Below are 15,659 nucleotides of genomic sequence, written 5' to 3'. Positions count from 1 at the left end.
TGATTACTTACATTAAGACAAACAAAAAATGTATTACAAGTTTTTTGAAATTCTTTGTTAACATGAGCAAATTTGCATAAATCTGCATACATTTGCATAAATTCCACCGTTTGGACGGCACATGTATATATGAAGTTGCTGTGGTGGTACCAGCATGAAAATTGGAATGAGTTGACTCCATCGGTCAACCGACAAGTTGACCACTTTAAATTTCAAGATGACTGCAATTTTTCAAGACAGCCACATCCTTAGTAGAGCAGGTATGACATAAGCCAACAGTGCATAATCCAATTACATATGGCTAATTTGCATACATACAACACCTGATCTAAACATTGAGTAGAGCAGGTGAAAATGTCTTGTTCAATCTTGTTAACATATAATATGTTAACAAGATTGAACAAGACATTTTTTTTACTGTAATATGATATTACAGTTAAAAAATTTAAGGAATGGAACCAATTTAGGCCCATGAGCATTAATAGAGACGGAGCATGTCATACCTGCTCTACTAAGGATGTGGCTGTCTTGAAAAATTGCAGTCATCTTGAAATTTAAAGTGGTCAACTTGTCGGTTGACCGATGGAGTCAACTCATTCCAATTTTCATGCCGGTACCACCACAGCAACTTCATATATACATGTGCCGTCAAAACGGTGGAATTTATGCAAATTTATGCAAATTTGCTCATGTTAACAAAGAATTTCAAAAAACTTGTAATACATTTTTTGTTTGTCTTAATTTAAGTAATCAACTCAGTAATTTTCATGGAGATATCTAAAGGTTAAAAATTTTACCCTATACACGTGAAAAAAAATGTTTGTATGCGTATTAATGGGATATGTTTGGGTGTTTTTCGAAACTTTCCCCTAATGGGATTCTTCGGGGCTTTTTTTCCCTCACTCAGGACATGCTGAGGATACAAAATCAGTTGAGTTTGCTTCTGTTGCAATTTGTTTAACGTTGACCCCTTTTTTGGCCTAAAATTACTGGACTACTTGTGCTCCTCCACCTTCCGTTTGAGGATGTCCCACAGATGATCAGTAGGGTTTAGGTCTGGGGACATGTTGGACAGTCCATCACCTTTACCCAGTGTCTTTAGCAAGGCAGTGGTCGTCTTGGAGGTGTGTTTGGGGTCGTCGTCATGTTGGACTACTGTCCTGGGCCCAGTTTCTGAAGGGAGGGGATCATGCTCTGCTTCTAGTCTTGTATGCTGATGACACACAGCTATTAACCTGTCAAGCTCTTTCTAAAGCAAGGGAAATCAATCAATCAGTTATCCATAAATGATCAGTTTATTGCATTTTTCCTTTGTTTGACTGTGAGAGCCGGTTTTATTGTTCCAACCTGGATTCAGTGTAACAAATTAAAAAAAAAAGAAAAGAGAATGATATAATTTACATAATTTCCATCAAAGAAATCAAATGCAGTAGTTATACTTGTAACAAGAACAAAGAGAAAAGACTGTTTCTTTTAAATTTCAGTTCTTTCCATGGAGGCACAATTGGATTTAAAAATGTTATTAAATAGATTGGATAGACACAGTAGATTGGACCCAATTTATTTTCTGAACTTTTAACTTCCTGTGAAATGTCCGCAGGTAAAGCTTCTTTTAGAGCTGGAAACGTCAGCAAAAATTCTATCTTTGATCGGATGATTTCGTTATATTTACTTCATTTTACTCTGATATTCTGTTATACTTTACCAGGAAATATCTTAATATTTAAATTGTATTGTGTATTGTATACACTGAATGAAACATAAAGCCATGAAAACTCATGGTTTTTCAGAAAGAAAGCCATCTTTCCCTACATCCTCGTGATGTTTCAGTTCACAGTCAGGGCATTGGCTCTCTCTGTAACACACCCAAAATAAACAGAAACGCCGATTTACAGAGCCATTTTTTAGCTGTTATGAAACTCATTTACAAATTTCCAATTATAGCGAGCCAAAGTTAATTAGACTGAAGACTTAAAGCTGTTTGAAAATTATACCCAGAGTCATCACAAAGAGACGATATAGGTTTAGTCAGTTAATTCTTTCTCAAGTCACATCACTCTGTGGATTGTTGAGTTTAGCGGATGCTTTATAAGTTGTTCCAACTAATGAGGTGGTTGCAGTGTCAGAACCCAGAACAGCAAGATCAAACAAATCAATGAAGAGGACAACTAGAGAACTAGATCATTTAGCTGCTTTGCTGCGTCTATTTACATTTTCATTCTCACACACACATATGTGTAGGCCTGTGTGTAATATCTTTCCTGCAAGAGCAATAGCAATAGTTTCCAGGAGTTTCATGTCACAGAGATTTGTCTGTTCCAGAAACTCCTCACAAAATGTCATGTGGTGTTACAATGTTCAAATCTCCTTTTGATGCCGTATGACATGCCTCTAAAGGTCATGCAAATAACATACCGCCATCAAGAAAAAGGCCCATGTGAAGTTAAGGAAAGAAGGCTGAAAGCAAGACAGGCAGAGAGAAGGGATGGAGAAATGGACAGATGCAGGAAAGAAAGGATGCTCGATGCCCACTCCCTTCAACAAGAGCGTTCAAGGTCACAAAGATGAAAAGCTAAACCAAAATCTTCAAGTCCCACTTTCCCCTCTCCTTGACTAACACCACCCTCCCCCCTCATCTCTTTGTTTTTTTCCTCTTTCTCTTTCTGTCTCTTTCACTCTCCTCTCTCTGTGTCGTCTCCCTGATCGGGCGGCAGACAGCGTGTAAGTGCTCTAACCCAGAGAAGTCTCCAGGAGCTCTTGTGATTGGCTGTGCTCTGCAGCACTGTTCACAATCGATTAAGGCACGGTGAGCTCCCGTTAACAGCTTTTCTCTGCTGCTCCTGTGGCTTTGATACTGTCACATAGACTCCAACTTCGCCCTTAACCCTTCAACCACTGTCCTCTTTCCCTCTCTCTCTTTGTCTCTTTCACTCACTCTCTTTACACTTCTCCTTTCATTTTCAAAGCCCCAGACTCCCCCCTTCAAAGACATTTCTTACAACTCTCACTCCAGGCTTGTGTTACTCTGTCTTTTTTTTCTTTCTTGGAGTTCTTACTCTTAAGTCACTTAGAGCATCTTCTCCCCTCGCTCACCTTGTCCTGTCATCTTAAATTTAAGTCACTTTTCTCAGCAAGAAAGAACAAATGAAAGACAGAAACTGAGCGATAGAAGAGAGAGATGTTCTTTACATTGATCATGAGCATTATGGCTGATGTCCTGCATGTTATTAAACATCTGAAGTCTTCATATGTGGGTGGTTTATATGTATGCATGGACTAACTCACTAGAGCCCCAGTGTCTGTTGGTATTATGTTGATCTTGGAAAATCCTGCACTGGTTTAAATAATCTAGTGCACATTGGCAGTGCCAGTGCATGAAATAGTGTGTCTGTTTATGGAGCTAGGTAGGAAAGGATGTGGTAAGTGACGAGAGATGAGACCTGTTATTCTGACCTTCATCCAAGGTGCTGAAGTCCGTGTCCCATTTAAGACCAACAATTTTTTTTATTTAGAAGTATAATCACTACTGGGTACAGAGCACCTGTATGATGTGTTTCATGTTGAAAGTCACAGAGCTTATTCAACAAGACAAACCATGAAGAGATCCATAGTAATTACAAAAGAAAGGCAAACAACCAGGGCCGGTTCTAGGCAGGCATATATGAGGGGGCAGTCAGAGATGTGATGGGGGCATCATGTGAACACATCATGCTCCAGCACTTTTTTTTCTCCGTGCTTATAGTAACTTCATTGAATTGGGTTGTTGGCTATGTGTCCAACCCCAACCTGGAGAAGTGGATTGCACTTTGTCAGGCCTCTACCTTCAGACCTGTCCAACTAGGGGCCGGGGTGGCCAACCAGGGTCTAAGAGCCCAAATTTGTTACTGTCGTAATGCAAAGAGCCACATTATATGGGGGGTTAGGGGTGCATATACCTGAAGATGCATTACAAACCCAGAGGGGGTGAAAAAGGTGAGTAGCTAAACCCCTGTAGGGGGGTCTGGGGGCATCCCCCCCAGAAAATCTTTGTGATTTTAAAATGTGAGTGAAGCATTCTGGTGTACTCTGAGAAGGGGGGGGGGGGGGTCTACTATGGTCAAGATTTACAAAACTGAAAGGTAGTCTTATGAATACTAAAAAAAAAAAGAAGGAACAGAACATTTTAGAAAAGAACAGTGTCCCTTTTTCGGCAGATTTTTGTGCTACTGCAGATAATTTTGTCAACTTGTAATATACACATTTTTTGAGTATATTAAAATGTGCTTTCTCAACTTCTAAAATTTGGATTTGAGGGGGCAAGACATTTATTTGAGGGGGCGCTGCCCCCTCTTGCCCCTGCGTAGAGCCGGCCCTGCAAACAACTGTATGTCCTCCTATAAGAGGGGATTGGGGGCTTTCCCTGTGTCCACCAATCTTTCCTAATCCATACATGGCCACACTATAGCTGACACACATGAGCCAATCTTGTGCTGGATGTGTTGTTTTCTGAGGACTGGGATCGACTCCCCCATGGGCCAATGCACTCATCTGTATTTTATTTTGAAATACTGTAACAACTTCCTCCTTTACATAATTATGGTTTCTGGGCCTGTATGTCATGGTTTAGTCAGTGAGTTGGTTCTAAACAAGGGGCACAATAGTAACAAGTTTTTTTTAGCTTTGGTGCTGGAGAACTTGACTGCACGGAGCCTGACCACAATCCCACCAAACTCCTGTGGGATCAGTGGGGGCAACCTGGGAGTCAGACTAATGACTAATGCTTTGGTTTCAATAAATGGCAGCACACCACCACGGCTGCATAGTAATGCTGTCCGGGAATAGAATGACATCACAATTACTTATTAATGTTGGAGTATCCACCTATTTTCTTTATTTACCACATTAAGTAGGTATAGGTAAAGTCACAGATGTGGGTGTGGCCTGAACAGTTGTTCACGGATTGCAGGCTACATGCATGCAAATGGATTTACTTAATGCAGTGTGGAAGTACAACACAAATGTCTATGCATTATTTTTAAATATGAAAGTAGAAAGTCCATTTTTCTATGCATTTTAAAAATTGGAAGTAGACATTTAAAAGTAAAGTTGTGTTTGGTGGACATATAGTTGAATTTAGAAACAAGCTAAATGTTGTATATGTCTTTTTTATTATAATGTTTTCCTTACTGGCAATTAAATCATCACTCTGTTGCAGCCTTTCTACTCTTCCATATCCTCTTTGCCCCCATTTTAGATGAGAGAATAAAAAAAAGTGTTTATGTACAAGAAGAAATGCAATTCATACAAATCAAGCAACCAAAATGTGAATTTCCAGCTTTTCTGTGAGGCTGTTCATATAGCAGCAAGCAATGGAGGACAGTGTTGCCTGGAGAAAATTATGTGGCTTTTTTTCCCCCAATGATTTTTATTGTGAAAAGGCAGTGAACCATTCTCTCAGAAACACAAAAGATGTGCAGTGAGAGAGGCCAATGGCTCGATCTGCCCAGACGGAGTGTTCTTTTCTTCTCCCTTTTTTCTATTTTCTCTATTGTGGCTCATAGAAAAAGCTTTAAGTGGCATTTAACTCTTCTACTTGCAGCAGACATGGCCTACAGCAGCTAAACTCATTTTCGGCCTATGTTTATGTGAACATACCTGTATCTTGGACGTGCTTCTGTTCAAGAGTCTGAAGACAAAGCGTGTGGCCTGCTGTACGGATTGTTTCATCCATTCTGTTTTATGAGATTTATTCTTGACATTAGAAACAGTGGTTCACCAAGCTGGCCCTCTCTGGAGCGTTCAAACTCCAGGGAGTGGATCTGACTCAGGTGTCAGGATGAGAGCCAAGCACCAAACTGGTCACTTGATGAGAGATGGACGTAATAAAAGGGGGTGCTAAAGGCAAGTTGAGAAAAACCAGAGGGACACACAAATGGTCAGGGTTTGGTAATGTTTGTTTTTACTGTAGAAAGCTTTATTGACAGAGGCCTGCACTGAGCTGCCAAGATTAGTTGACTAGTCACGATTACGTCGACTATCAAAATCATCAATCAGGGTTTTTCCTGGCCAAAATTTGGGCTGAGGCGGTGGCGGGGGGCTGCTCGCCGTCACTGTAACTCGGTGGAACCGACACGTGCCATTACATTTAAATGGCAACCATTGCAGACATGTAAAATTGAATGCTATTTCACATTATTTGACCAGTAGCAGTTACACCCCTCCGTGCCCTACTGTATCTGAGCAGGTGAGCCACCTGTTTAATGCCCGATCACAGTTGAAATCTTGAACTGAAGGGCCTTTCTTGGAAACAAACATCTTGGAAAAACATTAAAGCAGAAGTAAGCAGAATGTTTGTAAGTCTTAGATAATTATATCTTCTGACAGCAATCACTTACATAGAGTGTTTGGTCCGAAACACGGATCTGTCAGTCACTCTGCTCTGCTGTAAGCCGAGGAGAAAACTTCTTGTATACTTCCTTGTATCCTACAAGCTTTATCCAATGAGAAGAGAGAACGGCATGAAGGGCTGTGTGTGCAGCCAAGGGATGCGTGTGAATGTGGTGACGTAGGGACGAGGACCAATAGATCCATGACGAGGGCGGGGGCTGCTAACTCCATCGGCTGACAAAAAGTTAGCCAAAACGACCAGATCGCTTACTTCTGCTTTAACCTGGACAACATTTTAACAGATAGCTGGCTCCTCCAATCAGATGTTGCATTCACATGCTGCAGTGGACAGTGGACAATTTAGCTTCAGTATTTAAAATGAATCTAAAGGTCCCAAAAAACACGTTTTTTTCTGGTCTCTACTATAAACTGGTCCTCCCTGAGCCTACCAACTCCTCGAATGAGGAAAGCAAAAGGGTCCTGCATCGACTCTGCAGCCCACCCACTGGTAAAACAGCGCTCATACAGGCTGCTCAGACTCAGCTCCTGTGGTGACGTAACGACGGGAGTGAGGCCGGCCCCCTCTGCACGAGAACACTACCACGTCTGTTTATATGGCTGCACAGCAAGAAACTCCTGAGCTAAGTTGATGAAATACCGACCAATTTTAAGTCATAAAGTGGTAATAATCTTTGCAGTGTATAGTAACCAACAGAATAAAATTTATTGTAGACTGATCGGTTCATTGTAAAACATTTATTTATTTACATAAATGTGGTGATTTCAGTACGTAGCCCAGAGGCAGCCCTGCTCACTTTGCATTCAAACAAACTAATGCGACTGCCACAGTTGTTAGATTTCATCAATGAGACCAACATTAATCTCCTGAAAAGAATTTAACCAGCCAGAGGTAAACCTCTAAAAGCATGCGGATAAGTTACTTGGCTCGTTTTCTCCCCCAGGATGACGACGGAGGTTGGCCCCGTCTGACCACTGCAACTGAGTAAAAGGATAGGCACTGGCCTTAACAATACAAAAATAAATAGGCCTACTTAAGGTTTTTCTGTCCTTCATTTTTCTTTGGCATCAAACATACGTAGCTACAATGAGGTAGGCACCTGAAACTAAGGACTCTATATAATCCCAAACTGCACAAGGCTCTTGTTCATAGCCAGGAAAGTTAGCATTTCTACATGTCTTGGAGAAAGGCTTGATGTTCCCTGCTGCAGAGAAAATCCGCTCCAACGGGGTGGAGGTTGCAGGGATACACAGAAAAGATTTAGCTAACTTTGACAGCGTGGGGAAACGCCCCTTATTTTCACTCCACCATTTCAGAGGATCATCCTTTTTAGAGAGTGTGGCCTCTCCAAAGTACATCCGAACTTCACTTATCACAACTTGGATCTTTCGGTCCTCCTCAGATTCTCCATCTTCATTTTCACTCAAACTGTCTGTGTCAGACTGAAGGAGGGTTTCAGAGCACTCTTTCTATCTGAACCATTGGCCCTCTGCAGTTTTGCACCCTGTGTCCCAGTCGTTTTTGCTTCTTTGACAGCAAGCACTTCAACACTCCACTGCAGTCTGATGCTATCTTCAGGAGTCAAAAACTTCAGCTTTCTGTATCTGGGGTCCAAGGCAACTGCAAGAATAACTGGATTTTCTTTGTCTGCTGAGATAGTGCAAAGACTGCCCCATCTCTGTGTTATCCCTTTTTCTGCACTGGTAATGAAAGATTTTCCTGAGCTTGTCTCAAATTTGCTTTGGTGTACAGCCCGTGTCAGCCCTCTGACCACCTGTGGAAGACCTGAAATGGTTGTGTACTGCTGTCCACTAAGGTAAACAGTAGCGGTCTCAAAAGGTGCCAACCCTTGCTTCAGTTCTTGAAGCAGCTCCCACTGCTCTGGCTTCAAGTTGAAGTAGTGTTTCCCCCTTGGAGTTATCTCGGGATCGGATCAGAGTGGCAGTGAGTGACCAGCGTTGTTCGAGGAGTCTCTCTGTCATGTGGAATGTACTGTTCCATCTTGTACTGACATCCTGGATCAGTGCATTTTTCTTAACATTCATTTGCTCCTGTTTCATCTTTAGCTTTTACTAGCCAGCTTGCTTCTCTTAAAGTGCACGACTAGCTGCCTAGCAGCACCATAGTGCTCTGCTGATGGTGGTTTCTTTGAAAGCAGTGTTGACTATGAGCTGGAGTGTGTGTCCAGCACAGCGGATAGAGGCCCATCCATGTTTTTCTTCAAGCAGTCGCATAGCTGCCGCCATATTGGAACCACTGTCATGAACTACTGCTTTTATTTTGGTGGGCAAGATGTCAAACTAAAACCTCTTCCATCCATGTCATTATATTTGCACCAGTATGCCTCTCCTCAAGAGGCATCAGTGTTTCCCCCAGAAAATTTGTTAGTTAAGGTGGTGTCTGACCTGTCGACCGGGGGGGGGGGGGGGGGGGGGGGGGGGGGGGGGGGGGGGTAGCGCGGAGATCTGTTGACCGGGGGGGGGGGGGGGAAACGATCGACCGACGGGGGGTGCCGTGCCGTGCCGTATTAAAGTTTCGCTTTCAACACGCGCTGCGTGCGCGCTTCTCTGTGGTGTGTATGTGTGTGAGAGGATGCGGCCATCGTCCGACGGGGGGGGGGGCGGCGGCGAATATCGCTACTTTTTTTTTTTTACGATGTTAGTTTAGGCGGCAGCTCTTTGTTGTTAAGGCGGCCGCCTTAACAGGAAAGCGCTGCGGGAAACCCTGGGCATGGTGGAAAGGTTGAAGGTCTTCATCTTCCAATCTTCAGTCAGGAAATGGCAAGACATACCAAGGTAAGCCTCTGTTGCACGACTGGTCCACACATCAGCAGTCAGAGTGAGGAAACTTCTGACGCCCCTGAGGGTCTCATTTACCTTAAAGACATGAGATGATTTAGAAGAATAGTAAGCATTAGGAAGAAAATTATATACAGTATTTTTTTCCATTATTAACAATATTTATCAGTCTATGCATCAGGCTTTAAATTTCATTTACTAATTCAATAATTCAGTTATCAGTTATAGATACTAGCGTCTTTTATGAAAGGTGCTCTGTTTGTGCCTGTCGCTCTTCTGACACTCGCATTTCTGGATCAAAGGGCTCGTGTAAGATAAATATATACAACAATTGTTGTTCTATTCACAAATCCACCATCGGAGGTGGGGGGGGGGGGCGCCACTAAACAACAATAACACAGACGCACCGTGCCATGGCACAGCCTCTCGCCGCGGAATGTGATGGTCTCTCGGCCACAGCAGGTCGGGAACACCGGCCCCACCGGTGGTCACGGTCCTTCTGTGGTACGGCTCGGTGCCGGCAGCCTGCTTTGGCCCAGAGATCATCACATTTTGCCGCGGGAGGACCTTGGGGAGGACACGGTGTTGCTCCAGATGAAGACCGGGCGGGACTGTTGACGACGAGAAACCTCGTTTTTGGCGATCAACGCATGGGAACGAAAAACGAGAAATTACGTGGTTGGCACTCAATGAGTTAACATGGGGGTCTATGGAGAATGCTGCTTTCTGGCACCAGCCCCCAGTGGCAGCCGAGGGGTTTGCAGTTTTTTGAACGCGGAAGTGAGCTTCACTTCTCAGACCGACAACTGCCCCCTTGGTTCAACGGTGTGTCCTCACTTTATTAACACAATACACAGACTCTGGATTAAACTGTGACTTTCTTGCATGAAAAAATATTAAAACTGTGACATGTTAACAGCGCTAAAACCAGAATTAAAACAGGTTTTAGCAGCTTTACTACTATGGCTGTCGGTTGCTGCGAAATGGCGATAGCGATGCTAATTTCTGTTAGCCCGTCTATGGAGTTTTACATTATACGTTAGCATTAAGCTAGCGGACTTTATGCTTAGTTGTGATACTGGCTGTGTGTGTTTTGAACGTTGTTTCAAGACAAGTTTGGAACTATTGTTAACTACTACTAAATAGCCCAGACTTTTCCATTTTATTCTAGTTTATTGAGATGCCCCTGTAAAACTCAAATATGTGGGACATTGAAACATCCCGGAACGCTATGAGTGACAGGCAAACAGCTGTGTAGTTCGGTTGAAGCACCGTCTCCAGGTGTGTTAATTGACAACAGGGTTATAACCAAAAAGGACATGTTAGCTCGTCGGTATGGTAACGGTAACAGGTGACTATTACTGCGTGCGTCTGCCCCGAGTCTGAAACAGCAGCGGCCGCTCACCGTCACTGAAACGCTTAGTGAAATCGCTGATTAAATACGACAAGCCGCAAGTTTCATATAGCCTATCTCACCTGGTAGAGCACACCCGCGGCAGCAACCCAGTTCGATTCCACCGGACGGTCCCTTTGCTCCGCTTCAATGCCCCCTCTCACTCTCTTTCCCCCCTCCCCTGTCTCTCTCCAGCTGTCTATTCAAAATAAATGGATGAAAAGCCCAAAAAACCCTTACCGGCCAAGTCTGCACAGGTTCTCCTGGCCCGCCTGTTATTTTTACTTGCTCTGGGCAATCGGGCAACCGTTACTGTCGAACCCTGTTGTGGCTGAAGAGGGACAGTTGTCTCGTTAAGCTAATTGGCTAGTTAGCTGCTAACAGTTGGTAACGAAAGTAAAAAACAAAAAAAGTTGATGAAAGTGAAAGTAACGTCCGCGACTTGGTTGGAAATTTCAAGACGATACACTGTCAGGTCCCTCTATGAACCTCTTCCAAGCCCCCACCACACACACGCACAGACGAAGTAACCACATACACATTTTACAATGCTCTAAACATTTACAGCTAAAAATTTTGAAGGCCAGAGTTTTGCCTTCCATTTTATTTTGCACATCACAAAAAGGTCATAAATGCTGCTACAAGCTCCAAAGTTCATTAAAAGCTGAATGAACTATCATCTTAATTGTATTTATTTTTAGTTAGCACATACCTTAAACACTTAAAGCTGGAAGCTAATGATGGTTATATAAGAGCAGCTGCATGCTGGTGCGATAAGCTGTAATTTACGTATGATCCGATTTTTCGACTAATCGCAAAAATAATCGGTGACTAGTTGATTATCAAAATAATGGTTTGTGGCAGCCCTAATGAGACTGAAATGAGATTGTTGCGCGGCAGAACAACTAATCAATCAACTTTGTGGATAGACTTCTCTTCTCGTGTCAGTCATGACAATGTCTTGTTTAGTGTGTCAGCGCCTCATGCATGTCTGTTACATTATGAATGTATTATGGAGAGGAGCTGACAGATTCAATGCCACACTCTTCTGTCACACTTTCTTTTCTCCGTTATCGTCTCATCGCTGCCAAGATTAAAATACTTTCTTTACTCTCCTGCTGCGTCTCCATGACTTACATCTTCCCCCGATAGATGCAAGACTTGAGAGGATTACCGCAAAGAAGTGTGTGTATGTGTGTGACAGGTGATGAAGATCTCTAACATTGAATAACGCAGGACAGTCAACTTGTCGGCGTCTGACGTGGGCCCAAAGCCCTCTGGGTGGTGTAGTTTTTATATTGCCCTCTCCATTGGTATCGCGGCTAACTGCCCTTGATAGCAGGTGCCACATCATGTAATGGAGGGATGAGGATGTCCCACTCTGTGAGCCGACACGACCTCCAGGGGCCCCGGATCATCATGTTTGTTTGGAGATGGATCTTGTTGGGACCTTGCCGGTGTACGGTGTCCCCTGCCTGGCTCCTGCTCTCCTTAGAGCTGTAATCACAGCAGACTGCATGTCACAGCGCCCTGCTCTAATTGGCCTGTCACTCTCCATGCGCTGGGGGTGGGGGGGGTGAGGGGGTGGGGTTGGCTTTGTAGGGCTGCCATGGCGACTGGGCCATTTAATGAGAGCGAGCATGCTGTGACTAATGACATCCCTGAGCCCATCGGATATACTGCAAATGGACAATTTGCTGCATTACTCACACACTCGCACAACAATACACAAGCATAAAGGCACACACCTCGGCGTGGTCAAACCTCATTGAGTAGAGCAGACAGTTTTCCTTCTGCCTCTTTTTTTTTCACCATGAATCAATATGTGACAAGTGGACTCATCAGTGCTAAGACTATCATCCATTCTCATTCACTTCTACACATTAATAGTTCTATCTAATAAGTACGCTGCTAATGTCATGTGGAGATATTAACAACAGCTTAAGTTATACATGAACTATTAGGTGGGTCATTGCTCCAGCAGCGCTTAATGTGAGACTCAAGGCATTTCATCTATAACAGGAATATGGATTTAAAGCGAGTCAGCCATGTTCACAGGAGAGAGAGAGCGGGACTTTTACTCCGTCATCCTCTATGTCCTCCCATCATCCTGTTTATTGGTCCATTAGTGACCAAGTGACAACATGAAATGCCTGGGTATCTATCAAGTATATCACTTCCTGAGCTGGACGCCACTCTGCCATATTTTCTGATTTCTGTGAAGGTAACGACGTTCCTAAAACAACATGCACTCACAGAGTTAAAGGTCATGATGCTGTCGAGTCTGCAAAGGTCGACGTAGTTCACAGACCTGTATTGGTTAGCGCCATAGACTGTATATGTTAGGCAATGAGGGCATAGGCTGCAACAGAGACTTTTTTTGTTTCTTGCTGTTTAGGCCTGCACAATATCAGGACAATGTCCGATGTGCGATGAGACTGTTCAGTATTGCGATGACGATACGACTTGCGATAAATAATCAAATATTCAGGTGTACATATCAACCATACAGTTCCTGTGTCTTTCTGACAACGCTGTAGTACATACTTAACTTAACACCAGGCCTGGTGGTTTATTCTGTTGATCTACTATCTTCTTAAATCTGTCATGCCAACACACTGACATTCTACTCATGCATCTCTAGTCATTCAGATTTAAACTAGATTCACCTTTATTGCCATTGACCAGAAGATGACATGATATAAACATGCAGAAGTATGGAATAATTTATAAATATAATTATTTACAGTATATACAGAATGGTTATTGGTAGCCCCAATTTCTTTTTTTCAAAATGATGAATGTCTTTCCAACACTGGAGTTGTTAGAATGCAAGTCTGTCTGATGTTAGATTGACACCTGGTGCCTGAGATACAACAAACACTGCTGCTGCTGGTAACTACAAACTAACAACTGAACAACATTTAAAAAGCCGAATGTGATACTGACATTGAGCTGTCTGATAGGACTGCTGAAGTCTATCTACTGTAACATTTTAAACAAAAACTCATAAAACAACATTGTCAGCCTGACAGCCAGTGCAGCAGATAACACTGTGGTTAGTGTTCAGCTGGAAATACACAGACTTACACAGCTAACAGCTCAGCTCTGCAGAGCAGGCCTGCCCTCACTCTCTCATTTTGGTCAATACTTACAATTTTATATTGCTCTGCTAGATTACTACAACCAACTAAATAACAGTTTGCAGAAATAAATGTGTTACATGACGTGAGCAGCAGCATGAACTCCCCTGGCTGATGGCATCTGGGGCAGCACTGGACTGGATCAGCTGGAGAATGGGACAAACAGCAGCCAAACAAACACAATTCAGACAGAATTTTCTATGTCAAACACCCAGTGATGCTGTGGTGGAGCCAAACCCCCATACTGTCCTATAGCTCCACCCATGACAGGTGGTGGCATACAATGCACAAAGTGTGGCCAGGCAGTGCACAACTTTGACATTGTTGTGAAGAGAAGAAGTGCTTTGTGGTGTCGTTGTTATACTATTATTTACTTCATTATTTATTTATTGTCATTTTAGTTTTGTTCAATATGTGGAATAATAAACTTTATTTGTATAGCACCTTTCAAAACACAGTTACAAAATGCTTTACAGATCAAGTAAAACTAACACCGTCATCACCAACATTTAGAAAAACATATGGGATGTCTTTTTGAAAAATGTAGTAACCACAATTATTTCACCGTCTTTGTCAATATTATTGTGTCTTGTATGTGTTTAATATGTTTAAAAATCAACAAAAATAAATTAATAAAAAAAATTGGAAAAAAAAAGTGTGGCCAGGCAGACGGTGGGGTTTAAGAAAGGAACACTGCTGTTATCTCGCTCCGCGCAATTAGACTCATTAGCATTAATTAGTGCCTTGGTGAGGCACCGCATCCAAAGTTCAACATGCTTGCAAAATCAAAACATGAATCGAAATGCCAGGAAAAATCTGGCCCTCGCTGCATTCGCCGGCTAATCAGCAGTGATAATGTTTTGCTAAACTGCAATCTCGTCTGTGAATATTAATGAAGGCACTGAGGGACCTAAGTGGAGTGATGAGGGAGTGCTCGTGGTTCCTATCTGAAAAGTGGCCAAACCGTCGAGACAGATTGTTACACCACTCAGCTCCCTCTTTGGCGCTCTTTGTTTTCCTCAGTGGCTCTTCAGCGTGAAACAGTGTGTGGCTGCGTTTTTGTGAAAGCAGAGACGTTTTGTCAACAAACCGCCATTTTTTTTTTTTTTCATGAAACACAAATGAGCACCGTCAGAGCGCACCTCTCTGCATAGAGAAGCCTTTCCTTCTTGCAGGTTTGAGTGTCCCCTGGATGATTAGGAGCGATATCTCTGAAGGGCATCAGAAGCGTTTACAGCCCCATGTACCCTTTGTGAATCGATAATGACATGAAGACCCTGGGCAGGTTAATGGTGTGTGAACGGACCGTTATGTATAAAATCCAGATTGTTACTTGTAGAAATGGTGCATAGATCACATCGGAGTATTGAAGTCTGACTGCTGTGGCTGATCCGAGCCTGGTCCGTGACCCTTGTCGAGATGCACGTCAAATAAGCAGAATCAATCACGGAGACGGCGCTTGGCCATTACAGACCAAATGAGATGACCCAACGCAGTCAAGCCCTGTGGCTCTGCCTTGATTTAACAACATATTATAAAAACACTGATGACAGTATGGATGTGTTCTGAAGCCGCCGTCCCCTCTTAAGTAATCATAACGATAAGCCATTGTGGAAAAAAAATGGCGGAGGCACCCTGAGATCCACACCGAGGGGGCGATTGCAGCTGGCTTCTCGTGGCTAACCAGCTGTGGTTTGGTTTCTGGCGGGGGCATCCCCAGCTGATGGGACATGCAACCCCTTGGAGGTGAAATTTATTGGTATGGATTTTCTGCTGCTACTGGTGCATTGAATCAGTGTGACCAAGCAGGCGGGCAGAGGGAAATGGGGCTGTTCTGAGAGTGAATTATACGCAGTCACACACTCAATTTACCCCTGCAAACCTAGTTAGTGTGGGAGCAGACAAGGAGGCATACACATGCTGCGGGGTGGCATGTATGT

The 15,659-nt window shown here is 43.2% G+C and overlaps 1 pseudogene; it reads right to left on the bottom strand.

Annotated features, from left to right (window-relative positions):
• Positions 1-6,905: 6,905 nt before the first annotated feature.
• On the bottom strand, positions 6,906-15,451 carry LOC146987930 (E3 SUMO-protein ligase ZBED1-like; annotated as a pseudogene).
• Between the last annotated feature and the right edge of the window lie 208 nt (positions 15,452-15,659).

Source organism: Trachurus japonicus, chromosome 5 (genome assembly GCF_045865225.1).
Source record: "Trachurus japonicus isolate A0001 chromosome 5, Traja_1.0".
Lineage (NCBI taxonomy): Eukaryota > Metazoa > Chordata > Actinopteri > Carangiformes > Carangidae > Trachurus > Trachurus japonicus.
This window is presented reverse-complemented; position numbering and strand designations above follow the sequence as displayed.